Source organism: Lepeophtheirus salmonis, chromosome 6 (genome assembly GCF_016086655.4).
Source record: "Lepeophtheirus salmonis chromosome 6, UVic_Lsal_1.4, whole genome shotgun sequence".
Lineage (NCBI taxonomy): Eukaryota > Metazoa > Arthropoda > Copepoda > Siphonostomatoida > Caligidae > Lepeophtheirus > Lepeophtheirus salmonis.
Window position 1 is genome coordinate 29079074 of NC_052136.2, and position 21558 is coordinate 29100631.

Consider the following 21558-nt stretch of genomic DNA (forward strand, 5'->3'; position numbering starts at 1 on the left):
CATTTTAAGATCCCAGGGTCTAGGAACAATAAAATCTTTTGTCGCTCTTTATAAAGGGAAGTAAAAACGACCATCGCAATAGTGGGTTTGTGCCTTTAAGTCATGAAAGGTTCTAATATTTTTTTCCATGGCTTCTTCCTCTAAATTTTTGGAGTGTTAGGATTCCTAAAGAAGACACCCTTCTTAGCCTTGCCTCAGATGATGTATATGCAGAATAACATAATAACTTTTTAATAAAAAATTTTATCTCAAATATGACGTTGTAAATTACACTAATAATTAAAACAGGCTTAAGATTTATGTTAAATCCCTTCTAATCATGACTCAGTACTTCGTTATATAAAATAAATTAGTAAATTTGTTTTTCAAAAACATATCCATATCTCATATTCATAAAAATGTTATTAGGTTTTTATTTTTTTGTCAGCTGTTAGCCTTCCTCTTATTTTTACTTCTTGAATGTTAATCTACTGAGCTCCAACGATATTTTATTAAGTTGGGAATATTTCAAGAAAATATAATTGAAATAAAAACATGGAGGAACTAAGGGATGGTTTTTTTAGCCTTGTAGATACAAATAATTGAACTTTGGTCTCGAGTAGAACTGGGTATTTCAATACTTGGGCATAATTTGTAGCTACATATACAGGGGCGACCGCAGGGGCCGGTCTGGAGGGGCTGTGGCCCCCCCCCAGAATTAAGCATTTTTTTTTCCTTTTTACGAAAGAATGGTTAGGATAAAAAAAATTCGCGAAAACAGGGGTAAATTTTTTTTTTGATTATTAATTTTCTTATAAAAAAGGTGATTCGGGCAAATTATGCAAAAGAGTAAAAAAATTAATATTTAAAATTTTTTTCAACAAAATTTAACTTTTTGTGAATAACTGCATTTTTGAAAAGAAATAATTATATTTGAAATTTTATTTCAAATAGTTTAGTATATTTGATTTTCAAATTGCTTTCCAAAAGAAACTTAATTTTCTGTAAATAGCAAAGGATTTTTGAAATCTTTTTCCAAAAAAATTTAATATTCGAAATATAATTTTTTTCTTTAATTTAATTTTTCAATTTTTTTGTAGGATATTTTGCCTCAACAATATTGCGCCTTAATATATAAATAATTGAGATGTATACATCCTTATTTCTTATTTTTGGTTGAGATTAATGTTCCCTTGGAATTTTTTAATCCAAATATGTGTTATGTATTACTCTAAAACTCATTAATTGATTGTTTTCTGTTGGAATAATGATTAAGTCACGAACTATTTTAATTACATATGATAGTACTATTATAATACTACTACAAATGAGTACTATTTAGACAGATTACAGAGATGGGAGTATCGTGGGAGAAGTGTGTAGAGTTACAATGTAACTATATTGAAAATTATAATAAAACATTGCGAAAAAATGTCTTGTATCTTTGTTATGTCGTAAACTTTACAGACCGTCCTCGTTTAATAAAACGTATTCATCTAATAATTCTTGTGTGAGGATTCTCTTTCAACATTTCCATGGCCCTAACATACACGAAACCATCTTCAACCAAATATTAGATAAATTTATTCCTCACTAAAGAGCGCAACATAAGTATTACATAAATCGTCGTACACTTTTTATATTTTCTGTGCTCCACAGTGAATCCTTGTTGCCGTCGCTGGGATATTTGAAATTATTACATTACCATAAAGGGAGGAAAAGATCCTTCCTCGACGTCTCTCTCAGTGTGGTGTAACTTTTTGTGTGGGTTGGAGCAAGGAAATATTAAATGTACTTGACTCTATGGAAAGGAATGTATTTAAAGTATTCTGCGATAATATGGACCTATATTGTATTGTTAATGGAGGTGAGCCTCTCAGAAGCAAAGGACTACAACAATTATAAACTCCTTAAAGTAGAGCCGGACTCCAGCTTTGATAGAACTCGAATTTATCATATGTTAGTTGATGGTAAGTAGTTTTAAACGGAATGGTGTCCTTTATTTTGCTTATGTGTATTGGCCTTCACCTTTTCAATTACATTCGCAGTGCAGGGATGATAGAATCCATGACCTTGATTACAAACCATTTTAGCTTATATCTTATTTGTTATAATATGATAATAAAATCATTTAAGGCTACTAAATTCGTTATTATGTATGTATTGACAGGAAGGATCCTTCTAAGGTCGTTGACCAATTTATAGTATATTAATAGGGAACAAGCATTATTTTTAAACCTGACATGAAAATCTTATAATTTAGTTGTATATGCAGACTATAGAGTGTTGGCGTGTGACATCGGCATTATGGTCCTAAATAACCTAGTTTTACGATAATAAAAACCTTTTTTTTAAATTTAGATTAAGGGAAATAAATAACTATTGCCGTTTATATAGATAGATGTCGAAAAGGGCTGACGAATCAACGAATAACTGTCTATCAAAATATTTATCTCTAAAGTTTAGCTATATTTTTAGATCCTAATAACGAGTTATATCATTATATATTCATAAATTAACGATAAGATATGAGTAAATTAGCAAGGATCATATATTTGTCTCTTTCCTAATTCATCCAGTGCTTTGCTAATTGTACACATCTAGTCATTTCAAGGGAATTTTCATATTGGACTATCCAATAAAAGGGTTAATTTAATGTCATTTTATGAGATATCTTTATGGTTTTTTAGAAATGCATTAATTGAATTTCATAAATATATCCAATATTGGCCTTCAAGATGGCGTCGCCCTCAATTATGAGGCAGTTATTTATCCTTGTGTGCAAATAACCGTTATACAATGAGTTAAATTGATTCTAACTAATGGACCAAACGATGAAAAAAACAGGAATCTTGGAAATCAAATTGTAAAATTATTGTGTTTAAGTGATTTCCCAAAATGGGAAATATGACAGTTTAACTAAAAAACATTTAGTAGAATTACGAAATAAAAATATAAACAAGCACTAGAGATGATATTGTGGGGGTTCATAGTTGATATTTTTTTACAATGGAAAACGAACAAATTTCCAATAAATCTTTGTGAAACTTCATCTAATGTCTTTAAGAATCAAAATAGATGGAACATTTGCATGGAATACTAATTGATGTCAATGATAAACGGTGATATTTCAATAAAATCAAACTAATATCTATTTAAAATCCCTTAAAATGTCTAGATTTTTAAATGAATTTTATTTTATAAATCGATTAGGAACGAAAAAATTAGATCATTAGAGAAAAATATGTCTCTGTTTTCATTGAAATAGTTAATACATCATCTACCCTATGGAAATAGGATTGTATACCTAATAATAAAACTAGTCAATAGAAGAATATATTTTTGATAGACAGTAAGTTTAAAGACCTTTTACATGTTAATTGCATTTTGTTATCCAATAATTTACTATTTTCCTTAATATTGATACAACAAAAACCATTTTAATTATGTGTCTTGTTTAGGCCTCCAAAATGGTTGACGTCACATAAAATAATTGAAGTTAAATTTCTTCATTACCCAATACTAAAATCATTCTTTAAAAAAAAATAAACCTGAACAAACTGTAGCTATTCTACACACAAAAAAGATGACAAAGGATAATATGACAACAATAAAATAAGGCATTACCAATCAACCGTACATAATTTTCCATCATATGGGCACCCCAATGTCCTTAATAGCCCTTATTCATATTCATAATATTCTAATAAAAATTAGGTTATTGAAGGGTATCAAGGGTATGTACTAGAAAGTGGGTGCGGTTTTTTTTACTTGGTAATTTGAACGGCCATTTTTTTTTCAAAGCTGTTATCATTTTTATTTAATTCTTGAGAAGGGAACATCTAAATATATAACAATAGCCAGTGTTACCAAGTAACGCATTACTTGGTAACGCGTTACTCTAATCCCACTACTTTTTTAGAGTGGCGAGTAATCTAACGAGCTACTATTTTCAAAGATTAAAATTACTTACAGTTCATGGTGCGTTACTATCATTGTCATTTTCCTTCGAAAGTATCCTTTCCCGTTTAAATAGTCTAATGAAACATATACAATTAATCATCAGAGGGCAGCCTAACGTTTCTTTGACATTTGGCGTATACACTCTATCGAACTCAGCATTATCTGTCATGGGGGTAATTATGACTGCATCACGATTGAATGTTCAAATGGATTGGAGCGCATTGCTGCCATACACTCACAAAATCAAATTTTATTTTATGTGCTGCATAGATTTTCTTATGAGCTGACAATGTTCGAGCAATGCGCAAATGCGCAAAACTTAAGATAAAAACAAGTATTTATGGTAAATTTAAAGAAAGACGGGGAGGGGGGGTCAGCTGCTGAATGTAACTAATAAAGTAATTTGTAGTCATACTCAGTTACTTTGGAAATCTGATAATTACTAGTATGTATGTTTGTTTATGGAAGACGGAGAGTAACAATAAAGGTTTGCTCCGGAATTATAAGGTAAAGTCCTTGTTGGACTTGAGTAGAATTGAGGATCACTGTCTATTTTCGGTTTCTTTTATTACTAAATAGCAGCAGGACATGTTTTATTCCTCTCTGTGAACTAAATACCATATAAATTATTCGGACTCATTGCCTATTAGGCAGCACTGGGAAAAAGTCAAGATAAGTAGGAAAAATAAAAGTATGTATGGACATATGCTTGACTATTTTAATGATACAATGAGCATAAAAATACACGTCGTTAAAACCCCGGGAAAACTGGGTTATCTACATTAAGTCTAGCATTTAGTCCTTTATTTCAAAACTTCAATATGACATTCTTATATTTATGAAGGAAGTTAACACTTTTAGTATTAAGACTAGACTGATGTATAAATTATAAAAGGTAAATATAAAGGGGTTGTACAGATCCCACATATATTAAGGTTTTATTACCCTAATGTTCCCCCCCCCCACAGCTACCTGTGTGCTTTCCAGGAGGATAGAAAGCTGCATAGGCCCTAATAATGATGACATCCGTTGTTGTTGTGGACGACTACTCGTTGGTGGTACCCTTTATGACATTAATATTTGGATGGCGGATCCTGCACCCCCTTCTGTCTAGATAGTTTTATGATTCATATAACGGTGGGGGGTGTTTAAATGAGGTCTATGGATGAAAGAGGCTACATTTTCATAAGACAAAATACTGTCATTTTGTCGGAGAACTACTTAAGAGTTTTCATTGACTTATGGCTTTATGCGATGTCCTGCTCCCAAACATAATTACCCTTAGTGTAGCTGGAGTAGAAAAAAAACCTTAATGATCTCACGCAAGCAAGAACACCTATGACCATAGCACTGGCTGAATGTTTAGTCTAGAGGTAGAGAAGCCTCCTTGGTTGATTAGGCCATGAATATGTCCTTTGGGATGTTCTTGGGGAGGTCCATTACAAAATACTTTTCGTTACTTAGGGTCATGTATAATCGGACAAAGCTATACTTTTCATTTGATGATTCATATAAGACAATCCATCATGTTCAAATTTATTCTAGTAGATTCTAACTTGATGGTGTCATCCTTAGAGAAATTAAAATATAAGGCAGTTTGATATAACAACAGTAGATCTAAATCTTTATATCTCTTCCATAAATTCAGCAGGAGGAAGGGGTAATAAAATATAAATTGGTACCCTGAACACTCCAGGTAATCATTACTTCCATAAATATGCCGAACTGGGGATTGTGTGAATTTTATTAATGTCTTATTTATGGAATGAAAAAAAGTCCAATTTGCATACCATAGCATAACTTTGACTTTTTTCATATAGTATCCAAATTGAAATAACTAAATATATGTAATTCAAAAGCAAATGTGACATCATCCATTCCATGGAGCATCCCTTGAACAGTATTCCCCTACTGTTAGTCTATGCCTTATTTTAGTACATAACTTGTCTCCTTTTTATTTATTTCTCTATCAACCCTACTTACATAGGAGGACGATCCCAGTAGTATCCGGCCTGACTAAGAAATGGTGGTATAGAAAGAACTCTATATATAAAACACTTGTCTCAATTTTTTTGAAGACGCCACGTTGTTTAGTATTTCTTTGGTGGCCATTAATGCTGAACGTTGTTAGTGAAGTTCTGAAAATACAGAAATTTGATCATCCTTATGTGATACAATACTTTTATTTGAAAGGCCTCATTATAACCAATATAAAAGCTCAACTGAACTCTTCTCTGGGGAGTCTCTTCCTGGATTTATTTAAGTTAAATTTTAACAAACTGATTTTATATGAGGTTGTACGAGCTGTCAAGGCGAGTATTGAAAATGTCAATCAAGTTAGGTAATCATTCCAGAAATTGTGTAGAAAATCCAGGAAGTGGCACCGTCAGATCTTCGACTTAAAGTGCAGTAGCTAGCATACATTAAAAAAACCGCGGTATATTGCAAATTATCTCAAAATTTAGACATGGGAAAGGGGTTTGGTCACATTGGACCAAAAACATTATTGGGAAGAAGTTTCAATTGAGTCTTTCACAAAATATCAGAGCACCAATGAAGAGTTTTTGGATCTTTTGAAAATATAATTTTTTGTGCTCAAAATTCTTATGTTTACTTTATTGGATCAGGTATTTCTGAGACCGTCTTCACACATAAAATTCACATTGTGTATTGAGGACAATTGATTGGTTTAATTCGAATATGGGGATATATACAAATTAATCTCCTCGCAAATTCATTGCATTTTTTGGTCCCCAATGTTCGTACATCGTACAACCTCTATTATCTCACCAAGACGATATTTTTTTTAAATGGATTTTCTCCAAAAATAAGCATTCGATTTTAATAAAAACCAATGCGAAAGGAAATCTGAATAAAAAAATCAATTGTTCAACATAATTGCCTTTGGCGTCAATATAAGGCCTGTCTCGACCTCGAAAACAGGGATATGTCTTGATAACAGTCTCCTTTGACATATTCTGGAATTCCTCACGGATCCTGCGCATCAGGTTGAATTTGTACAGAAGGTGGATCTGTTGGTGTGTCACTCCGCCGCACCCTTCAAAAATAGTACATGGGGTTAAGGTTTAGTGAGCTTGAAGGCTAAACAATGGGTCACAAATCATTCTACCAACGAGACCAATGTTTTATTTACAATGTGGCATGAAGCAGAGTCATAATCACATCAAGACTTTTACAGTTCCTTTCTGACTCTCCATACAAAGGACCTGTCTAGTGTCCAGGTATAAGAATTTCACAATTACATCATTGTCTCGTCCGGCGCGGATTGCAACAAGGACACTCTGCCTTTTCCACAGATTGTGCAATAAATACTTTGTTGATTGATGTCATTTTTTAACTCAGGCCAAACTTTTCTGGTTAGCCACCAAATCAACAACAACGTCCTACCTGTTCATGCGCTAAAAGTTTGCTGTGGAACAACGGCTGCAGCCTGAATATAGTACAGTACACATTTCATCAATTTTTAGAAAGAACCAGTACAATCTATTATATAATGGAATAAAAAATAAAATGGATGATTGTAATAATATTTCCTTTTCTAATCTTAAAACTGTAACTTTTCTATACGTTTCTCCCATCATCAATTATTAAATAATCAGTACATAATTGAAAAGAAGAAAATTGTCTATCTACCATCTGATTTTGGTCAATTTTTTTTCTTTATTTTTTAAAGGAAAGATTGAAAGATACAATAAAACGAACAACTTATCATAAAAATGATGCATATAACTAAATTAAAATTTATTTGAAACATTGCGAAAAAAATATTTAAAATGATTAAGAAAACTACAGAAAAAAATTAATGGCTGGAGCAACCTGTTTGTTTCTTGCAAGTACGAGTAAAGTAATAAACTTTTACAAAACATTTTTTCACTAATCATAAAGGATTTCTATTCCTTGTTTTTTTGTTTTGCTTTTTCAAGGCCAAAAGTTTTATACGTACATAAAACAGGAAATGCATACTTTATGCCTTCGATTATTATAAATATAATATTTGTATAGATGGGCTCATATAAAAAATCTTATAAGAAAAGATCATAAAGGTATTGGTATTCTACAAATAACCCTACATTGTGTCAATGCATATTTAGCACTGAAAATTGCAGTGCCGTTCAGTTTAGTCTCGGTTCGGTAAAGTTCAGTCCTACATTACGGTCTTAAATTTCCTGATATTGGGTCCTTGATGACGACACTCACATTTATTTCTTCTTTTTTTAATCAGTTCTAGTAGTCACAGTCTGAAGAATATCCGGTTTTAAGGACGTCGTTACCAGTGTTGGGTTTGGGTATGGAAACCCTAGACGTATATGAGACTGTTTTTTTGAGAAAGTTTTGTTTTTTTAACCAAAGTATTTCAGTCCAACAGAAAAGATTGATCTGGACTGATCTCATAGAAAAAATTGGTCTAGATCGGACCAAAGGAAAAGTTCGGTCTAGATTAGTCCAAATGAAAAATTCGTTCTAGTTTGGTCATAAAAAAACGGACTAAACTTAATTGTTTATAACATGACAGTTATATATTTTCAAGTACCAGAAATAGCTTGGATGAATTATAATTCCCTCGTCTCTCTTGGAATACTAATTTCTGAATAGGAGCATCTTTTGAGATGGATGATCAAGTTAAAAGCAGTTTCTTTCGATTCCCTCTAACTTTCCTTAGTCCTAACTCTTGGAGAACATAGAAGTTCCCTTCTTCCTTTTTTAATGAAATGAAAATGATGTTAGGCCATAGCAATTATATATATCGTGTACTCTTGAGATTGTTTACAAAAAAATTAATGACGGTTGAAATAGAAAAAAATAAGTCCCCAGGTTAAAACCGAAAAAATTTGGTCCATAGGGTAAGACAGAAAAAAATATGTCCATAAGGTAAGACCAAACAAAAATCGGTTTACAAAGTGAGACCGAAAAAAATTTGTCCACGGTCTGAGACTGCGGTCTGGGCCGAAAAATTGGTCTAGAAAAAATCAATTAAGACCGAACCGGAAAAAAAAATCGCTTCTGCACCGACAATAGTCGTTAACTTTAATGTATCTTGCAAACTTTTTTCCGCAAAGAAAAGACAAAACGGTCCAACATCACAACTTAACAGTGTTCAGAAGAATAATTGGGAGGGATGAAAGAGAAATATCTTCACCTGACAACAAAATACATTATAATTGTGGCGCAATTGAGGTTACGCTGTGCGAGAGGAAAGAAATAGTCAAATGTTATCTCGCAAGAAATTATGAAGAAATTTCGCAGATCTTGATCCCTTGTTAGACGAGCAAGGACTTGCCTTTATAAGCGTGCGTGTACACGATGATCGAAAGGACCTAAGCACACAACAGTATTCTAATTTAGGACTGAATACAAAATTTCTCCAAAAAGAAATAGAAAAAAGGCCCGATATCATCTGGTAGTTAGCCAAATAAGTCAATAATACCAACTGATGGTAATTTCGTAAATACTTCCAGACTATCATTCTTAGAGTATTTCTTCAAAATCCGATATTGCATTATAATATTGCTCAGTAATAACTTTTTAAAGCGTAGCAATACATTTGTATTTATATAGCCAAAAAAATTTCATAGAAATAATGAAAGGCCAATATATATATAACGCCTACGAGGGATCAGCAAGAAATTGTATTCCTGTCGTTTTGGAAACGGAGCATAGGTATTCATTACTTATTACTTCGTTAAATTATGAAAAAGAATAAATTATGAAATGGTCATGACGTATCAAGTGAGAAGACGTAATTGACAGCTTTAGGGTATTTTTGTGTTACTGAGGTATGAAGACAGCTGTCCCATTCAGTCCAGTCTTGGTACGGTCCAGTGAAGTCCTGCATATTAGTCCTTAAAAAAATAATGTTCGGTCTTTGATGACGTTAGTCAACTTTATGTCTTCTCTTTTATCAGTTCTGGTACCGAGAGTCCGAAGGAAGACCGTACTGAACTGAAAAATAAGGACTGACAAATTTAAGGTGGGAAGATTAATCTTAATCGGAGGGTCGGCTATTTTTTCTGATTTAATATTAGAAATTTAGTTTTCGAATTTTTTTTCCAAAAAGCTTAATTTTTTGAGAATAGGCATGAGTTTTTGATATTTTTTTCATAAAATTTAATTTTTTGTGAAGAGTTGTTGATTTTGGAAACAAATATATATATATGTATATAAAATTGTATATTTGAAATTTTTTTTCAAAAAATTGAATATTGAAATGTAATTTTGGATTTTTTTTTTATTTGAATTTTGTATTTTTGTATTTTTTTATTCCAAAAACATTGCCCTCTCGAAATCTAATCCTGTCGACGCCCCTTATAGAAAAATGATATTTTTTTAAATATTAATTAAAATATTAAAGAATTGGGATTTTTTTTTTTTAATCGTCCCATCTAATTGCCTTCAAACAATATGTTTTTAATAATAACTTTATTAACACTTCTTGCAACTCTTCCTCCGAAAAGAAACAGAGAAAAATGGCTGTAAATCAGTTGGTACCAGTTATTTCATTCTTTTCAACTATGGAATTATTATTCATCAACTGTTGGGGAAATGTTCAAAGTTTAACAATAAGAGTTCATTCAAATTTTTCCAGTCAACATTCAAAAGAAAAGTGAAGAATTTTTTTTTTTTTTTTGGTAGTGAAGTAAAATACAATCATCCATAGATTACATAACATCTGGATAAACAATAGATCGGCAATCTCGTTCATGGAGCCTTGAAAATAAATAAGAATTTCATTAAATAACAATGGTAAAAGAAAAGATTTTTTTTTTAATTGATGACTCATGAACAAAGAAATATAGACCAACAAATAAAAGAACTAAACCTTATGTACTGTCTATCAAAAATGTATATTCTATTGCCTGGTTTCATTATACATTTAAAATGTATTAAAAATATATTATATACAGGGTGAGGACTTAAAAATTAGAATCCTCTTCGATGCCATCTAGCCTCAGTTCTAAAAGTCTGACAATTTTGTACAATTCGGAAGAACCATCAAAAAGTTACAGTTTGATGTTTGTTTTGCTTTTGTGCATCCAATAGCTGCCATACTCTATACCGTGTTTTTGGCTAAGGGCAATTATATCAAGTAAGCCTCAAGATATATACACTACAATGACTCTGTTTTTTATTTGAAATAAAAATCAGATAAAAATGTTGGATTTTATGGTGTTTTTTGCAAATGCGAGAAGGGACTGGATTTCATCCTCTTACGACCTCTGTATACATTTTAGCCATTCAATAAATTTCTATGAATAAGTTTAAAATGAAGGCACACAACCAGCAACAGAATAATAATGATTGATAACAAATAACATCCAATCAAGGAGTGTTATTTGTTAATCTTGACCTGCTTCTCTATCTCCGAAGAATAAAAATAAAAATATGGAAGTCGTAGAGCTATTGGTCTAATTTAATTATAGTTAATTATGTTTATAATTCTTAATAATTTTATATTATAGACTAGTATGAACACACTATCTTATAGATAGGCGACGAAAAATTAAAAAAAAATTATTTATATTTAGCTTATTTATGTTAAAATTCTAAACTAAAACAATTTTAAATAAACTATAGTTATATAATAGGTAAATTTCTATTGTAAAACCTCCTTGTATACAACATTTTTTGTTGTTTCTGTCCATTTGTTATAAATATTATCAAACCTTCACCCTCTTTTGACACTCTTGAAAATGCAACAAATAATTGACCAAAGAGAAAATACTGATTTCGGTAAATAAATTAAGATTAACTCAGTGATCATCAACTACTTCTTTTTAAAATTAGTCTTTAATATACGTTCTCCCTTTTTCCCTGTGCACAATAATTCGTTTTTTGGATTTTTAATAATTTGCGAAAGGGAAATTTCCGCGTCATAAAAATTAATTTGTCTGCATCAATTAAGGTTGAAGGTGACATCTAAAAAGTATGTTCCGATACATGTATTGTTTTTCTTGTGCATTATTTTGATTTAATCAAAATTGGACGGAAAATGAGTGAACAGGGATCAAAAAGGCAACGGGTTTCAGATCTTCTTGACACGGATATTGATCCAAAAAGAATTTCAAACATTGCCGGCGTGATTGTGAAGACAGTCCGAAACATCAGGTGGCCAAGGAGAATGAAAAAGGGGTCAAAAGAAGGTAAGAAGTGGAGAAAATTGTTTGAAGTGAGATGAAACATTTGTCATGTCCCTGGAGGCCAAGATCAAGGAACATGGACGAGATCACCATCAAGAGGGCAGTTCATGATGACTTCGACCTTTAGAGCTTCTTCAGGACTCCAATACATCTCCTCTCCGATAGGATGAAGGCCATAAGGGTTGAAAGATGCAAAAAAGTCCTTTATTACTGGAAGAGTCATCCGTCGACTGTGAAGATCTTCTCAGACAAGGAGATTTTTACAGTCGACCAGCTTTTGAACCGAAACAAGTTCAGGGCACCTTCAGGACAAAACATCCGCCCAAACAATTTGTATGGGAGTCGTGGCCTCTGATGGGAAGAAAATGGATCTCTTCTTCTCCAATCCCAATGAGAAAATCGGGGATGAAATCTACTATAAGGTCCTGAGGTTGAAGATCTTTCCCTGGCTGAAGGTTAACAGCCCTGGGAATAACTATGTGTGGACCCAAGACTTACGGCCTTGAAGACACATAACTTCTGCAATGAGTACTTTGATGACTTCTTGGATAAGACATTCTGCCCCTCTTCCAGTTCTGATCCCAATCCCCTCGACTTCAGTGTGTGGAGTGTCTTAGAGAGTAAAGTTGGGAATACATCACATAGAAATCAAGAGCTCAAGACCAGTATCAAGAAGTAATAGGCCAACATGTACACCAATTATATAGTGGCCTCCTGTGCCAAGCTTAGACCTCGTGTGGAGGCTGTGACAGAGGCTGGAGGAGGCCCTATTGAATTATTCTTGCCAAGATTGATTGATAAAAGTTTTTTTGAATAAAAGTTTTCATTATACTTTTCCAATAAAAAGTTATTCAGGTTCTGCTTTTATATCGGAAATATTCCTGTCGCACTCACTCTGTTGATAAAAGTTTTAAGCTGAGGTCACCTATAAAAGGAAAATAGCATAGAGTGAAGAAAATTATGTGTATTTCAATAATAAAAAAAGCATGGTAACCCTGACAATTCCAATAATGTTTTGGAGGGGAGAAGCTTAGCCCTCATGACGTTCCATTAGATCCGCTATAATCAGCTGCGACAAAGAAGTGGGGGAAGAAGTAAATAAACAAGGACATGAGCAACAATTACTCTGATGTCGATCCTCAATCCTGCTCAGAGTCTAACAAGGATTAACTATTATAACTCTGTAACAAATCTTCAAGGAAACTCTCTGTGTTTTATGACCACACATGAATGTTCAATCAGGGTTGGAAGATAATTGAATGTAGTAGAAAAATAAATTCACTACTCAGGAGTATAATAATAATGACAACAGCTTGGAAAAGAAAATTCATTCTTTTGATTACCAATTGCAACAAAAGTGGCCGGCTAAAAATACAATCCATTTATATCACAACATACTCAAACTACTAATAAATTAAAAATCCTCCCTTTTTTAATGAATAAAAATCTGAGCAAATCTACTCCTATCTAAAGAAGCATCCTAGTTACGACCTTGTACAATAAGAATGTACAAATACATGGACTATATAGAAGGATGTCCTTCTTCTATACGAGTGATGAAGAAAGAAGTTACTTTTGAATTAGGACAAAAAAAACAAAAAACATTCTAACTTAATATAATACAATATCTGACAAGGGTAAAAGATAAAAAAAAGAATAGGAAAAACTATACTAAAAATCACAACTTCCTTTCATTTATAAAATACAAATACCTAAAAGTCCGAATGAGCAACGATTATGGGAGAAATCTACAAAAACGTTGAGTTTTTTATTGATTAGAAATTTATTGTAGTGCGTTTCTTCTTTCATCTGCAATAATAAATTATCACCTACACTTTACTGATGATGGCCTCCACCTTATGAACCCTAGGAACATTCGGATCCGTGGCCAATTCCTATCAATTTACCTGACGTTTTTATTTTCTCGAACAGGTACAGAATCTGCAATTTATACTCTCGCCCTCATTATTCAATTTATTCGTATAAATTGAAGGTAATTCGTACCCTCACTTAAATAGAATAAGTGGAACTGTTCCGTTATATAATACACATCGCAACAAATTTAGGCCTTCGAACGCCTCCCGGCAAACATCCAACATTCATAATTGTTATTTAAGCCGTAAAATATGAAGATGCCCATTAAAACCTTCAACATGAATGAATTTAGCCTTTAGACCTGTTTTAAAAAATCACGTTCTTAGAGTATTTTTACGATTCAGGGCCATATTTGGACGTCAAATAACGATATTATTCAACATAGTATTAAAATAATATATTTGTGTGCCTGATGTACGTTCCTCTTGGAAAAACAATGATAAAAACGCATTTATTTCAAAAACAGAGACAATTACAAACTTTAGACAAAAAATAAAAGTTGTTCATAATTCTCACGTAAGCCTATTTTTTCATTCTGATCAGACCAGATTCCTGGGATCTGAAAGGTGTTTTTCGCTAATAAATGGATTTTTTCATTAAAAAAAAGATCAATTCCCTGTGTAAGTCAGCAATCACATTAAATAAATCACATGGTCAAACAATTGAAAAAATTGCTTTATATGAATCAAAATCAATATTTCCTCTTGGTCAATTAGTTGTTGCATTTTCAAGAGTGTCAAAAGGGGGTTCAGATTTGATTATATTTACATCAAATGGACAGAAAACAACGAAAATGTTGTATACAAGGAGGATTGACAATTGTTATAGTATTTTTATAAATTAAAGTAGATCGTTTTAGTTTAGAATTTAACATAAAAAACTGAATATAAATAAAATCTTTTTCACTTTTATAATCTTTAAGATAGCGTATTTTTGCTAGTGCAGATGAAAATTAAAAGTAAAAACTATTGATAAAATACATTTGAGAAGGCAAAAGATATATAATTTAATTATTAAGTTGTCTTGAGTACAGTCCATGAAAAATGTACTTAGACAATCAAAACTCCAAATACGATACTTCATATTTGGAAACTAATATATATATTTTTTTTTTTTTAGATTACTATATATTATAGGTTAAACTAAAGGAATATACTTTTTATTACAACTTATCAAGATTATATTTAATTTATCCGCATTTTCACGCAACCATACTTTGCTTATTGATCGAATATAAGATGGTATCCGGCATTGCCCCGAGTAATTAAACGTAGGCTAAAAAACAAATTTTGCTTTAATAATATACCTACCCAATAAATCCTCCGTGTTACTCTTCGATTTTCATGAGAACACTCAGACGTCAATACTCAATAATTATATTAATTCATATGACGTGCTCTTTCCTCAAGAATGAAAGAATAATAATAAAAATTTTAGGAAAAAAATTGACATATTGGTATGACTGAGGAGTACTTTAATCTTTAGAGTGCTCACTAACAAAAACAATCAAAATACCAGCGTTTATATTTTATTCAAATCTTAACATATACTCTTAATTGATATAAATTATGATATACATAAGAGATCAATAACTAAAGTAAACAGAAACATAACTCTTTGTATACATGCAAAAACATGCAATATTTTATTTATACGACTACATTTTTCCGAGAATCATTTGTAAAGTGCGAGAAATAGCACTACAGGCGCGTATCGTGGTTATGTTTAGTTAGTAGCATCTCTTGGAAGAACACACACCAACTTTTAGGTAGATAAGTCAATTTTGTTTGGCATTCGTTTGAATCGAGGAATCGGCAGGAAAGATATTGGCGTTTTTCTTTTGGATTCGCAAGGAATAATCCTCATCGACTATCTGGAAAAGGATAAAGCTATTAAAGGTCCATATTATTAATCGTTATTGAACCATTTGAAAACTGAGCTGCAAGAAAAACGCCACGATTGGCCCACAAAAATATCATTTTCCATCACGACAATGCACCAGATACCTAGAGCAGTAGTAACTCTTCTGTCATCCATCACCATATCATGGATTTTATCAATGATTTTTGGAGTAGTAACCTCAACAAACCCTCCAGAACGCTCAGCGTAACTTGTGTCCATACGGTCACTTCGAAAGTACAGAGTCCCAATAATGTTTATCAAGCTTCTTTTTAGTCTCTTGAGGCGTTTTGTCATCATAAAGTCATGTTTAATCAACACTCGAAATTTATTTTTGTCTGCTTTTAAAAATAATTCCACTTCCTCGAATCAAACGAATGCCAAACAGCAAGAAATAGACCGATCTAGCTAGAATATGTTGCCCAGGAGAAGCTACAAAATAAACATTACCTCTAGTCTATACGCATCATTAGTGCCATCTCTTGGACTATGTACGAACTTTTCAAACGACTTTGTATTTCTTAGATTAAAATATGTTTATGATATCATTTGGTTTCATATATAAATACATTTATAAATAAATATTTCACATCATTAATATAGATACATCTACTCAAATGTTATTGTCTTTTTTAATATGACGACTGAGCTTCAACTACAAGCCTTCGTTACAACATTGTTATTTCTTAGATCAATTAATCAAGCAGTTCCAAATACTTGAGTCTGCAAATTGCTTTAATATCAAAACTATCAAAATGTAGAAATTTTAGCTCTGTCACATTTATAATTTCTTCGTAGAACATGCCCCCTGTGGGCCCAGTTCGTCCAATCCTGCTATGGACTTTTTCCTCTCTGATTTCTTAAGTAATAAAATTTTTGTATTGATAAGTTATTTCATTTACAGATGTGGATTTTTGGACGGAGCCTTCGGCACTAAAAAGTGAGCTACAATTCATGGTTGGACCGCATCAACTCTCCGACGTTATGGAGCTATTAGATTCTTTGAATATATCCTCTACGGTGAGTGTTTGTATAAACTTTAAAGCTTATAATAACCCTCTATTACTTCCTTTGAATTTATAATACCAAGTACTTCCCTGAGGTATTTATCTGCTCCAACATTAAAATAGATGTTTTAGTAATATGAAACTTAATACATTATTATCAAACAAGATATTTTCTATAGAGCCTTTGTATTGAGAATGGCAAAGTCATTTGCTTTAGCATCTGAGGTAGTCCCTTGTTCTCCGATCCCAAAAAGGATAATACACTTCCAAGCATTCGACGCGCATTTTGAGATATCTTTCAGATTATATATTATAAAACGTTTTAAAATGCTGACCGCTTGGCATTCCACAAGCGCATGGCCTGTCGAATAGAATATTTGCCAATTTGTGAATCTGATACAGTCTGCAGAGATCTGGAGTTGGGTCATAAACTTCCTTATGTCATTGATTTTTACTAAGGACCCAACAATCTTTTTTTCCCCCAATTTTGAGTGAGACTAAGTAATGCTAAGTATTTTTGTATATCCTATCAACTTCAAAATTGTTGTAGGGCCTGGACATTTTTAGATGCGACGGCTTTGGCAACTTATGCTCTTTCAAAGATCTTAATAGAGGGTATCTTAATCTACCATCAAGAAAAGGTACAGGTTGTTCAAAATCGTGTAAGGTAAAAACTTTTTCCCTGATGGCACTATCTTCTAGATCTTTTTGTGTTCGATATATTTCGAAAAGAAAACTTTTTCCAAACATATTTTTTAATCACATCAATCGTGGTATCGTTCTCATAAACTGGAATGAAATTCCAAAGGATTCTTTCCCCTGCACTCCAAACTTGGGATATCCTGGAAGTGATATTGTTCGTCAAGTCCGACCCAAACAACATGATCTCACTATGAGTAACAGTTCGGTACCATTCAAGGTTTCTTGTTAGATCTATTAAAATTCCAATATAAATTGTAAGAATGACTATGGAAAATCTTGTAATGCCCCCTCCAAGTTGACTTTTCGGTATTTTAATCATAGCAATGTAAATTTTATGAAATAGAGTGCTAAAACATTTTTCTTCTTCAATAATTGGTTTCTCACCTATAAAAGGGCAAGGTGTGGCTTTGTATAGAACTCTATGTAGGACACGAATGTGTTGTACATATCTATTCGTTTCTGAAAATTAAAGGATCTCCATTTACACCATCTTGGAGGAACAAATGAGCATATGTCCTAGGAGTTTTTTTCATCCCCACCGTTTCTATTCCAAACGATACCCAAGATCTCAATCTTCCTTTTTATTTCACAGGAGGCAACTCTTCGACCTTGAGAAGAGTTCCACAGTCCAATGGGTAAGATGGCCTTTCTATCAACAAAAAAAAGACTAAACTAAACTATGTATATTTATTAATATATCAAAATTTGTTATTTATTTAGTTGGAGGATACTAAATGAAATCCACACTCATTTTTTAGAAAAAACATTCTTACTTGTTTTTGTGTTGATATTTGACATTTTTAGAATAAGGTTTTTTAATTGAAATATATTTATAATTCTGCAATGCAGACATGTGTACACATAATTATTATCTTACATATTATTTAAATAATTTATATATGTCTGTGTGATGCGCATCCCCTTTAGAAAAACAATGATAAAAACGCATTTATTTCAAAAACGGAGACAGATACAGACATTAGATATAAAATAAAAAATGGGCTCTGGACGGCAAGTTTGATTTCGCACAAATAACCTGATTTTATTCATAAAAAAAGATCAATTCCCCATGTCTCAAAGTTTTTATAAGGTATGTATGGGTTGTCGATTCGAAAATGCACCAAAAAAACTAAAAATCAAAAAAAAACCGCAGGATTGTAATAATAGAAAAAGGGATAACGTATATTAAATACGAATTTAAAAAGGGAATTAGGTAGAAGGTGAGCGAGTTAATCTTAGGGTATATCTTCATTATTGTTAAAGAAGAAATATGGCAAGTTAGCAATGTCAATAATAATAAATAAATCGCAGGGTTAAACATATGAAAAAATTACTTTATATTTACTGAAATCAGCATTTACATATGGTCAATTATATGTTGCATTTTCAAGAGAGTCAAAAGAGGGTACAGATTTGAGTATATTTATATCAAATAGACAAAAACAACAAAAGTGTTGTATACAAGGAGGTTTTAAATATAAATTTACATATTATAGTTTACAGGCAATCGTTTTAGTTTAGAATTTTAACATAAATAAGTTAAATATAAATAAAATCTTTCTAATTTTTCTTAGGCTATCTTTTAGATAGCGTGTTCTTGCAAGTTTGGCCATAAAAATTTCAATGTTCTAATCAAAATGGACACAATGCTATGCAACAGTAATTTGACAAAGTTATATTTTATTTCAAGGTTCTAATGGAGAATATACAAGAAGTGATCAACAAACAGTTAACCGAAACTCAAGATCGTGATTGCAGTGAGAATATCACCAAGAACAGTAAGTGTTAACTTATGCTCATTTTAACAAATTGGTTAGTTGTTACTTTTAAGGATTCTTCTTTAAGCCATATTATTTATGTAATCATAATAAGTGAAGTGAGCGTTTTTCCGTTCATTCTGACAATATAATTAACTTAGTTATGATTATCCGATTCAGATGGTTCCAAACAGTTTTAGCGTTCAACTAGTCCTAGAACTAATTTCCTAATCAGAGTCTTCTCTACCCCCCTCCCTTTCAGTTTATCTCTAATAAGTCCAATCTATTTCACCATTCAATAGTCCTAAGGTTTAATTAGCCAGTCATAAGGTCCCAGTCAGTAGCACCAAAACCATAGAGGTCAAGGGCGTCCACTTTTGAAGAATTATATAGCAAAAAAAAAATCATTTTCAATTTCAAGATTTGTTGCCATCCTAGTAACCATAATCTATTTTTGACTGCTTCTGGGGTTAAATTTATGCGTATATGGGATGCCAGAGCAAGTAAAAGAACATCAACTATTATTACTAAAAGTGGAAACATAAATATATCCTGCTAGTCGGCAGATGGTCGAACCATTGATATTGGTAACAAGTAGAATCTTGTCACGCTGATTGATTGTCAACCACACTAAATCAAGCATGGAGAAGCTTTTAAATCCCCTGTCACCATGTTTGGGATGGCTAATGGTCATGGAAGCATTCATGTTTTAAACTATCAAGAAATAGAATTCTAGTATGTACTTCAAGCCCATCCAAGGATTTGCATCAAATTTGATCCTACAGGAAAATATTTTGCTGTAGGATGTCCGGATGCCCTCGTCTCTTTATGGGGTGCTAATGAACTTGCTTGCGTAAGAGCTTTTATAAGGTTGGATTAGTCTGTAAGAACCATTTGATTTGTTATGATGGGTAATTGTTAGCTTCTGCGTGGATGGATGTCAGTAACGTCGAGAGCGTAATGTGTCGGTCTCTTTTTCAACTTTCATTATTGGCTTGCATCCCAAACAAAACTTAGTGGCTTATACTTGTGATAATCAAGATAAATAGGACCATATGGATGCTTGATTTAGTCTAGACAGTATCATATTATACATAAAAGCTTCCCTTCACACAATACTGCTTATATACACACCAAGTGCAACTCGACCTGACTGATGTATTCAACAAATGTGCAACTAAATAAAGGACGTGTGGATCCATAATAAATATGAGAGTGTTAAATAAAATACCATCCTCCTCACAACTGCTGTATCCGTATCCAACAAAGCAGTTAATGTAGGGAAAATAAAAAAAAAGAACACTTCGTGAAGGTGACATCTTAAACCAGGCTTGTCATTTTGTAATAATTCTAAATTTGAAAACAGTATATGACCTCTTAGTGAAGTGACACGCTTAAAACAGATGGTCCTTAGACCAGGTTGGATTGTTATGCTATCCATAGACCTGCTTATATTTTTTCCACATGGATCTACGCCACATCAGAAAAAGATAGAGGGTTTTAAATTTTAGCATAAAATAAAAGTTGTTAAAGTTATACCAGGTGGTCCATTGTAATCTGAACACTTACAAATTCAATAATTAATTAAGGTTGAGTGATTGAAATTAATTCATATTTGGAGATATAAGAGCATAAACAATTAGTAACAAGATAAAACCAACTTGAGCTCTCTTGCTTACGCACAAGTTCAGAAAAATACACTCATGAACATAAATCATAATTGATCATAAATGAACGTGATCGACGAATTTCTGTTCGTGCAATCCTAGCAGTTGGGTGTTTCCAGGACCACAGTCTACGAATTGTGAAAGTCAAGAAAGTGTGTGGGTAGGGCCTTGTGAGGGTGGGGAGGCCACTTTTAACAGCAGCAATCAAAGAAACCCATCTCCTCTGCTACATGACTCTTTTGAATTAGTCTTTTGAGTTCTTTTTTTGACACTTTTGGGTCCCCTACAATCCTGAAGCCAACCAAATCAACTACACATTTTGGATATATGTCGAGGGAAAAACCTGCATTATCCGTCATCAAAACACCGAGGCCCTGAAAAGTCATTGTCAGTCAGTACTGAGACGCCACGACAGGGAATACATCTACAGCGGATGCCAAGACTGTCACCACCGCCTGGAAGCCATCATTGCCTCTAAGGGGGGCTACATTATTGATTATGAGAGCTCAGACACACATCTATTTATAGTGTTAATTTAGTTGAAATTACATTG

General features: G+C 32.5%; 1 protein-coding gene and 1 pseudogene across 1 annotated transcript in view; both read left to right on the plus strand.

The window, feature by feature from the left end:
* Window positions 1-1634: 1634 nt before the first annotated feature.
* Window positions 1635-21558, plus strand: part of LOC121120649 (carboxypeptidase B) — a 28275-nt gene continuing 8351 nt past the window's right edge. The window contains exons 1-3 of the mRNA XM_040715519.2: window positions 1635-1949; window positions 16777-16892; window positions 19272-19359. The gene's annotated coding sequence lies outside the window, so the exon portion shown is untranslated. The remainder of the gene's footprint in view (window positions 1950-16776; window positions 16893-19271; window positions 19360-21558) is intronic.
* LOC121120014 (THO complex subunit 3 pseudogene) lies at window positions 1841-20494 on the plus strand (annotated as a pseudogene).